Genomic DNA, 10,661 nt, shown 5'->3' with positions numbered 1-10,661 from the left:
CAATGACCTTTATTCTCAATTTAATATCTTTAGAAATAATCTTGTAAATGCATCCGATTAAACTTATAGGTCGAAAGTCATTTAATAATAAAGGTTCTTTGACTTTTGGCACGAGTGTTGTAACATCCCCCTGTAGCACGTATCATAATATTGTCCGTTTTGGGCTCCCAATGCGAAAACTTCCCATGGGGCATCCATCCCTGGATTGATATCGCTCGGGCACGCTTAACTGCAGAGTTCTTATGGGATCTGCTGCCCTCATGAATTTAAAACGCGTTGTGATAGGGAAGGTATCCACATCCCTTATAAGGAATGCTTAGTTCTCCTTCCCAGCCGATGTGGGATCAGGTGCAACCCACTTCGGGGCCATCCGATAAAATTAGAACGATACAGAGAAGATTAGCATGGCCCCTGTGCAAGGACGACACGCACAAATTGAGAAATTGTATCAGAGCTGGGGCACGGGTCGATGTGTTCGGCGAGGACGTCGAACCCTATAATGGGGGGTGAAGGTGGGTTGCACCTGATCCCACATCGGCTTGGAAGGAGAACTAAGCGTCGCCTTATAAGGGTGTGGATACCTTCATTGTCACAACGCGTTTTAAAGCCGTGAGTGCAGCAAATCTCATAAGAAATCTACAGTTAAGCGTGTCCGCATGAGTGCAATTCAGGGATGGGTGACCCCCTGGGAAGTTTTCGTGTCGGGAGCCGCAAACGGACAATATTGTGATACGTGCCAGAATGGGATCTTACAAGTGTGATAAAGGAGGAATTACACCATCTTGAAAGCTTTCCATTATCTTCAAAGTATTTGACAAACCTCATGATATTTGCATGTAAAAAATACATAACTTTTTTAAGAATTTAAATGTGAATCCGTCATGACCTAGAGCATTTTCATTGCCACAATTCTGAATAGCATCCTTTATTTCCTCCATGCTAAATGGCTTCTCCAAGTATATACAATCTTCAAGGCTCAATTTTTTGAACCTTGAATTCAAAATTTTGGGACAATCAATGCAAGACTCACAAAATTTAGAACCAATGAAATTCACAAACCAAAGAAATTCACAGTCTCGGATTTGATGGATTATGGGTCTGTGTTCCAAACTCTATTTATCATTAGCCCATAGATGTAACATCCGGGAAATTGGGTATATCTGTTTAACCCTTCCTCTTCTCCAAATTGTCAAGAGAAGCCCCTAAATGGAAAATGTTGTAAAGGAGTACGTTGGGCGTACTGAAGAGTACGCTGCGCGTACTCATTCGCTTATAATAAACGCGGACTCCATGAAGTACGTTGGGCGTAACCGACCCAGATGCAAAACCCTAATTTAGACATGAGCCCTATATAAATAAGGTTATGGCCTTATCCTCAGCCACCATTTGAGTGAGTGAAACCCTAAAAGAGAGCCAACCTTTGTTCTAAGCTGGTGTGAGTATTTTTGGAGCTAAAAGTGCCTTTGGGTGTTAGTAAAGAAGAAGAGGAGATTCTTGTGAAGGCTAGAAGTTGGAGTGCAAGCTTGGATCTGAGTTCTACAGAGGGAGAAGCTTCCCTTGGAGATAAAAAGCTCAGAACTTTCCTTCTTATTATGGTTGTGTGCTTCTTGGACCAATTTTTAGGGTTTTTGGTCCCAAGATGGTGACTTTTTGAGCAAATGGCCTCCATAAGCTAGAATCTGCCTTATTTCAGTGTATTATGCGTTGTGGGTTCATAAAAATCCAATCTTGGACGTTGAGACTAAGTCATGCATGAGATTAGGGCTTAATGTGGAAAGATGTTATATGTTGGAAGTGGTTGGTGACCCTTATAGCCACGCAAAGGCTTAAAGGTTTCGACTTTATGACTTAAGAGGCAGTAGAGAGCCTAGATCTGTGATATGAGCCCAGGACTTAACCTGTTCAGACCAGAAATAACAGAAGGATAAGTCTGTGACTTATGCTGGACATAAGTCTCAGAATGCGCGGCGTAGTAGGTTGAGGTCCCCGATCAGTTTTAGGCGCGCTTGAGTACGCTGAGAGTACCAAGGAGGTACGCCCCACGTAACTCCTTCTGTGGACTTTTGAGCTATGTTTTCGGCCTTGAGTGTTAGGCCTAGAGTTTGGGCTTCATGCAATAGTGTCTGGGACCAGAGAAGTGTATATATGTGCTTTGGGGCCCTTGGGTTGGGCATGGCTTTTAGTTTGGGTTTTGGGCCGTGTGAGGGCCCATTTATTATTGGGCCTAGGTGGGCCCAATGGGTTCATGGCATTAATGGCCAGGTAGGTGGGCTATCTTTTGTGACAACCCGAAATGTATTCCATCACTGTAACCCACTTCTGTTAATAAAAATTTATTTTTATTAAAAGTTTTCCGTTAACTTCTTGAGTTAGGTAAATAAATTAGGGTTATTGTCATAATTTCATACGTGTCAGAAAATGGAAAAATCACGCAAAAAACCCCGTTTGCGGTTGGTGTTGGGTGGACCCCCCACCCTGGCCGTAAACTCAACCCTATATAAGGGTTGAGTGGTCTTCATTCCACTTTTTTCACACCTTAGAAACTTTCTCTCTCTACTCTCTCTCTACAAATTCGGGTTTTTGATCAAGAAGCACTCCTTCAAGCTTTACATAAGTAAGTAAACCCCTCCTAGCTAGTTGTTTGCTTAGCATACTTGAAAATCTATGAATTAAACCCTCAAAAACCCCAAGAACATTGGGTTTACGATTTGGGAACCTCCCAAAACTGTAAACACCCCAAAAGGGGGATTTGATGCCCCAAACTCCTTCCAATGCTTGGCCAATGATCTAGGAACTTGCTTGAATGATATATGAACCCCAAAACATGAAAAGAAAGAAGTAAACATGAGTTTAAGGTTGGGGAATATCCCAAAACCATAAACACCTTTTAAGGGTGTTAAAATGCCCTTAACACCTTCTATATCTTGTATAAGTGACTAGAACCTTGCATGTTTACCCTAGAAACACCAAATCATGCAAGAAATTGACAAACATGAGTTTACGGTTGTAAACTCATGTGTTTACGTCAGTAAACTCCCCAAGGAGGGATTCAAAAACCGTAAACTCCACAAAGGGGTCCATTTCAAGCCCCAATCACTTCCATAGCCCTTGATTCGAGTCTAGCATGATTCCTTGCGTAGTTTAAGACCTTTGAGCACCTAATGACACCATTGCCATGAGTTTACGGCCGTAAACTCATGGGGGAAATGGTCCCAGAACCGTAAACACCCTTAAGGGCTACCATTTGAAGAGTAAACTCCAAAGTGAGGCCATACTACCCTTAGATGCAACCCCTAACACTCCTAGCTCTTGAATCAAAGTGTTCTCATGCGTTAAAGTGCCTTTACTTACTTAATTAGTGATTAAGTAACTAATTAGATACCATTATGTATCACTTCATGTTACATAGGATCTGTGGGTGTGTTCAAGTCCTCACTTTACACCTAGCATCCTACCCGACACTTCCATCCATTCCACTCACTGCAGGTGAGTTCATATCCCTACACCTTTTTACCGAGTTTTCACGTTTTCAGGGGGGATACAAGAAAAAGTACAAGGGAACTTGTACTGACAACCTATTATTTCTTATAAAATGTTTACATGTTCAGTATGCTTTTAACACAGAAAACCGTATTACCATCCGATTAATAAATTAACTTGTAAAGTTAGTTTTCAAAACTAAAGCAAGGAAAGTCGTGAATCTCTTCATAAAATGTTATATTTTATATTTTACAAAGGATTCATGCCAACCATAAAACAGGATTTTCTGTATTATTACTTGTAAATTCGTTAATATTAAGATTGGAGACACGTCCGTGGTAACACTCCACCGGAATACGCGAGTGTAGGACTAACCCTATAACCAGAATCTCCTGGAGGGAGAACGTGACTATTGTGTATAGATCTATATGGGACTGACTATCCCGCACCTTGCTGCTAGCTACAGTGGGACCGACAGTTCTACGGGTGACAAAGTCATAAAATGATACTGACCCTGTTACGTGCCATATCCAGTTTATTGTATGGTTATGGAACTCGCAACTTAGATAATGGAGATTTACTTTTGGTAATAATGAACCTAGTGAAATAACCTCAAAGTGATAATTGTTTTGATTACTAGAGGGTATCATCAATACCCTTAGGAATTAGTTCACTACCTACTTATTAGTTTTATGTGTGTACTAAAACTAATGTATATCATCGATAGTAACAGAGTTTTCAAGGAAACTTCACCTAACGATACAAGTATGGTCGATACTTGTACACTTCATTTCAGGATCGATAACCAACCATTAACTTTTAAGGAAAATATAGGTTTTTCTTGGGATAACTTAACTTTTCATGAACAGACTGTTTAACAAATGGATAATCAAACTTCTTCTATAAGAAAATATGGGATTTTCTTGGAAAACAACTTTTCATAAAATCAAAGGAACCTTTTCTTTCACCAGAATCAACCGCTTATGAACTCACCAGCTTTATGTTGATATTTCTAAAACTGCTTGTATTCTTAGGTCAACCATAGACAGGTATTTCTGCCAACTTTTGGAGAAGACGGAGCATTTTTGGAAGTCACGTCTTTTACTTTTGATTATACTGATGTATATAACTATGTTTTCAATGCTTTTAAACAAATGTAAATATTCTTATTGTAAGTAATGGTTGTTTTTACTATGCTTACTATGTACAATGGTTGTGATATTACGCATGACGTCCTCCGCCCCGGAACGTTTCCGCCGTCGGTTTCGGGGTGTGGCAGATTGGTATCAGAGCAATTGTTTATAGTGAACTAAGTATACCGAACCTTACATGGTATAAAACTATAAACACTAAGGGGCCGAAGTGCTCTGAACTAAAAGTATACTTTAAAAATATAAGTATTTTTACTCCAAGTATACAAGTATACCTACATACCAAAAAAAAATCAGTATCATGAAAAGAACTAAACAAAAGTATTTGGATGTTTAACACTGTGGTTAAACCTGGGCAGTTATGTAATCATGTCTAGGGTCAATATAGCCTGATCAAATATATTCATTCGAGCCATGACCAACATGTGCTTGGGAGTGATTGTGGGGTTGCAACAGGCCTGAAACTTACCAAAGTCATCCTACCAAAAGTTATCGATAGAACAAAACCTTCAACATAAAATACTATAGGAGTATTTTAGTCAGAGTCGAATACGTTGTAGAAATTTATTCCAAGTGTTGCTACTCATTCTTTCCTTAGCAATATTTTACTTGCTTTAGTGACTCTTTCCTGTTCTATCGCTTAGTAGAACACTTTATCTATCATGTAGAGATACATCTTGTTTCGTATCTCCTAATTCAATTGAGTGAACTTACAATCCTCTCCTCCCTGATCTTTTTAGAACGAAATGCCTCCAAAGAAAAGACCCAGCTCAAAGAACAACAATCCTCCTCCACCACCTCCTCAGTTTGATCCCGCTAAGTTCCAAGCAGCTGTTACTGCTGCTGTGATTGCCGCGATGTCACAGATGAATCCTGGCGGATCTGGTGGACAGGGAGGTGGTATGCATCCCCATAATCAGGAAGGTGGTCAGGGACACTAGAAGGAGTGTTCCTATAAAGACTTCATGAACGCAAAACCCACATCTTTCAATGGAACTGGAGGTGTTATTGCCCTGACTCGATGGTTCGAGAAGATCGAGTCTATCTTCGAAATTTGTTCTTGTTCAGAAGCCAACAAGGTGAAATTCGCTGCCTGCACTTTCACCGACAAAGCATTGACTTGGTGGAATGGCCGAGTCAAATCCTTAACCCTGCCAGTGTAACACCGTGGTTTTCAAATCAAAATTTTTCATTTAAATAATCAATTTAATATTAAAACACTTGTTTAAAATCTTGTTCATATTCGAATTACAAAACATAGTTCCATTTTCATTTGAATAGACAACCAGGATCCTCCAAAATACAACTCTTTCCTCGGTGTGTACAATCAAGCCGATGCCATTCCGCGTTACTGAAAGAACCTGAAACAACATAACATAAATACTGTAAGCACGAAGCTTAGTGAGTTCCCCAATATACACCTTACACAATTACGCCTTTCCAGGCCCGACCTTCCGGTCCATGTGTCTCAGGGGACTTCCGTCCCTGCTGGGTAAACCTTCCGGCCTTACCCACGCCGACCTTCCGGTCCATCACACATCATATCGCCTTCCGGCCCATAACATATTGCCTTCCGGCCCATAATATAATCGCCTTCCGGCCCATAACATACATAGCACGTATAACAAATAACTTACCACATATAGCATACATATCACATATCATATCCGACCTTCCGGTCACACAGTCAAACCCTTCCGGGTACAGTATAGTGAGAAGACTCACCTCGCGGACACTGGAAGATAGCAACTCCTGAAATATCTTGCACTTGATCCTCCGAGCTACAAGCTCCCTGTCTCATCATATATCTCTTTTTAATACTTCTATCTTCCACGTTAATTGACCCTAAAACGTTACACACAGGTCAACTCGGGTCAATGGCCATCTCGACTGGACTCGGCGAGTACCCTGGCGACTCGACGAGTCTAGTCGTCCTCACCAATTCCTGCATGATCCCTTTCTACTCGTCGAGTATCCCTCTTGACTCGACGAGGTCCTCGTGGAAGAATCGCGGGGCCACCCCGACTCTACTCGCCGAGCCTGAAGAACAAACTCGGCGAGTCCCAGTGAATCTTCAAGCTACTCGCCGAGTCTGATCATCCGACTCGGCGAGTCTACGCCATGCAGTCGATCGAACTGCTTCCTGAGATACATATATTCTTGAATATACAAACATGGGACCTTCTGGACCTCTAAGGGTCCTAATACAAGGTTATAAATGTTGAATAACAACACAACAATCCATCTAGACTCCAAATGGGTTCCATAAACCCTAAATCTATATACACATCAATCACAGGAGAATGTAATCCGAATTATTACCTGAATGATGTACCTTCCATGTCCCCAAACTTCAGAACTCGAACTCCCTGCAGTTCCTTTAGCTAAAACCCTTCTCCTCCTTGCACCACAATTCCTTCAAGGTCACCAATGGTCTTCAAGCTTGCTCTAGCCGCCCCAGTCGCCTAGGGTTCTTCCCAATCGATCAAAAGTCGTGAAATGACGGCATAATAACCCTTATATACAACCCAATACTGAACGGCTAGGGTTTCCGCTGAACAGCGTCGACTCGCCGAGTCCATATCTGGACTCGTCGAGTCCAGTCGTGAACCCGCGACCAAACCTGCGACCCTACTCGGCGAGTCTGGCTCCAACTCGTCGAGTCTCCCCTTTAAAACACCTCCAAAATGCAACTTAGCAATACTTGAGATTTTGGGCTGTTACAATTCTCCCCCACTAGAATTAGACTTCGCCCTCGAAGTCTCACTCTGAAAATAGTTCTGGCTGCTGCTCCCGCATCTCACGTTTCGGCTTCCCTAGACACTACCGATCTCTCTCGAGGCCGCTACTGAACCAATACCAGAGGTACCTCCTTGTTCCTCAGAACCTTGATCTTCCGATCTCCGACGGCCACTGGCCTCTCAGCGTAGCACAGGCTCGCATCCACCTAATCGTTCTCTAGAAGAACCACTGCTGACTCATCTGCTATACGCCTCTTCAATTGCGACACATACAAGTGTCATGGATCTGTCCCAATTCCGTTGTCAGCTCCAAACGATAGGCCACCCTTCCTACCTTCGCACCTTCACGAAAAGACCCAACATACCGGGCCCCCCCATTTACCCCTCTTCCTAAATCGAAACACCCCGTCAGAAATACGAAGTCGCCGACCTGAATCACATGCTCGCAGCGGCGTCTGCCTGCATAACTTTCCTGTTAACTCTAGACGATCACTAACTCTCTTTAACCTGCTGAGTCTGCTTTGTCAACTAAAGTACGAACTCTGAACTGCTCATCACTCTCTGTAATCGGAAATTACCCAAGATGCACTCTGCTCCAAATCTCAACGATCACTCAACCCATAAGGGTTAGGAAACCCTGAACCACCGGATCCCCGATCCAAAGCCCACTTTGCCCATTCCGGACCGACTGAGAGATCCGTTCTCCCTCTCAGATCAACTCTCACAAGTTCCCTCTTGCCATCACATACACATACTGAACTAGTCCCAACACTCGCAGGTTGAAAAACCCGATTCACTGATGATATCCTCGAACATCTCCCAAGACGAACCACTAATATCCGTCCTATACCCTGATCAGAATCACACTGAGAATTCAGGATTCTCTATTCCCTTGCATCCTTTTTGAGTCTCGTCAGTCATCCCAACCCGGATGGGTTCCTACTTCACTGTCGCAAACACGATGCTCGAAACCATACTTGAAATACTCTAACCATAATTCTGCTCTGCAGCTTTCACTTTTGTGAACTTGCACCCCTTCGGAGTTACACACCTTCCTCTTTTCCTTTTTCCAAGGAACCCTCTTGGCCATAATGCCACTCCAACCGGTGCCACGGTGCTCGCCCCAAGCGACACCACCCTTTTTGCGTAACCGCTATCCACATACTCTGGTTCTCATTGCAGGGGCTCTCAATCTCATGCACTCTCTCCACTCATCAAGATCACTGCCTCAGCTAAAAAAGATCGCCAATCCCGGGGCCCGACCTTCCAATGTAATCACACTGCACATACACCATCCGTAATCTCAAACTGATCCAGCAATACCAACAGAGTCTCCAGCATGACTGGACCGACTCTCATAACACATACTAGCCACTCGAGGCTATATCTCTGTGGGTCCGTACACCCAACTCTGCGAACCCTCAGGTTCGAACTCTGGGAACCTTCCGGTTCCAACTCTAGAAACATGCACAACATAAATCCCGTGGGATTAACGCAGTACAACCCATCACGTACCTCAAACATACCAATACTCTGATCACATAACCCCGGTTACTTACTCAAGCTTGATCCCGGCCTTCTCTCAGGCCTCCACAATCGAATGCCCTAGGTCTGTATCCCGCCCCGCATACCCGACACTCGCTCTCGTCGGCCTATACTCTGCGCTGACAAACACTGCTGAATCCCGGCAGCTAAGCACCCTCATATACTCATCGATCTCCCGGAGAATTTTCTAATTCTCCCCCCACTAAAGCACTGACTAACTGCCACCGATCGTCATTAACGACCTTACAGAACAATCCTGTACAAAGAGAACAATTACACACTGACTGCTTCCCACAAGCACAAGCAACCCTCAGCAAAACACACCTCCTCCCTGATCAACCCACTCACAAGAATCTAGTCCTTCAATCATCCACTCCACGACTGTAGATGCTACCCGACAATCAACCCAGTGCCGCATCTCCCCTAACAACCCCCACGAACGATAACCAAAGGAATCCTCGACAATAACCCATAACCAAACTCACAATCTGCCCAAAGGATGAACACCACATCGAAAACCGCACAAGACTACTGACACTAAAACACCAATTATAACCATACCCAACCATCAGGGAATAACGAATGCCAAAGCGAAAACCTGAAGCACCAATCCATAACCATGCCAGACCCGCGAAACAACGAATACCGCATCGAAATCCATACAAGATACCAACACAAACAATACGCCAAATCAATGCAAGACATATAAGACATCATGAAAGCATCATACCCGCAGTTGCCTCCGGCACTGCTCCGTCTCCCTCTGTCGCACGCAGATAAACACGACCCTGAGCCTTCTGGGGCTCCGCTCCATCCTGTCCTCCTCAAATCCCGAATTGGCACTGACTGCCAACAATCCCGTGCACAGTGCCCCTCCTTTCCGCACTTGCGGCATGCACCACCGGACCCGCAAGCTCCGATGTAACCCCTTTTTACTCGATCATCGACACCTATGGTCTCATGCTTTCCTACTGCATCTCTATACTCCACTTATTACTACTCCTGACAATTCTTGCTTTCTTACATACCGCACCCGGTTCTCCCCCACTAGGGTTCGAACCAACACCAATTAGTATACAATCAACCCACGACTATCTTTCACCAGCGAAATCGTACCTGCCCCAGTAAAGTGCTGTGCAACACCCGATAGTCCCTCCCCTTATGAAGTCAATCAACCCCTATACTCTGAACCTCTAGCTAACTCTTCAAGAACTTCTCATCACGGCTGCCTCTAATCGTTCCAAATCCCATACTGATCTAATACTAAGCACCTGCACTGCTCGATAACATATCTGGCTCGTAGAGTGCACCGCAGCATCATCGTTCCTCTCATCTCAACTCATCAATCCGTATCCAACGCCGGATTTGTCCCAAGAACAGGGACTTACTCTCAACATAGACGACAACTCTCCGCACTGCAAAACTCGTCTGAACTCTTCACTACTACCACTATAACCCAACCTGTTATTCTCAATTAGGTGTGGTGTGGTTCTCGACTACCTCAGCCCCAACTGACTGTCGGTTCACGGTAAATCTCTGTCTCGCGGTACACCCGCTACCTGATGCTCTGAGGGAAGTCATTATCGATAACTACCTGCAGGGTGTACTCCCAAATCCAGAACTGAAACACCAGACCTCTCGCGTCTTGCACACGAGCATAAATGACACTACCCACCCAAAAGGTGACCTCTCCTCTGTCGTCTGATTGCTCGACTCAACTGAAATTCTCCCCTGTCTTTGACTC

The 10,661-nt window shown here is 44.0% G+C and overlaps 1 non-coding gene across 1 annotated transcript; it reads left to right on the top strand.

Annotated features, from left to right (window-relative positions):
- The first annotated feature begins 352 nt into the window (after positions 1-352).
- Positions 353-457, top strand: LOC111918393 (U6 spliceosomal RNA). Its single transcript, XR_002859208.1, has one exon. It is a non-coding gene; the product is annotated as a U6 spliceosomal RNA (small nuclear RNA).
- The last annotated feature ends 10,204 nt before the right edge of the window (positions 458-10,661 follow it).

The sequence above is a fragment of the Lactuca sativa genome, chromosome 8, assembly GCF_002870075.4.
Source record: "Lactuca sativa cultivar Salinas chromosome 8, Lsat_Salinas_v11, whole genome shotgun sequence".
Taxonomy (NCBI): domain Eukaryota; kingdom Viridiplantae; phylum Streptophyta; class Magnoliopsida; order Asterales; family Asteraceae; genus Lactuca; species Lactuca sativa.
The sequence above is the reverse complement of the archived record's forward strand: the minus strand, read 5'-3'. Positions and strand labels throughout refer to the sequence as shown.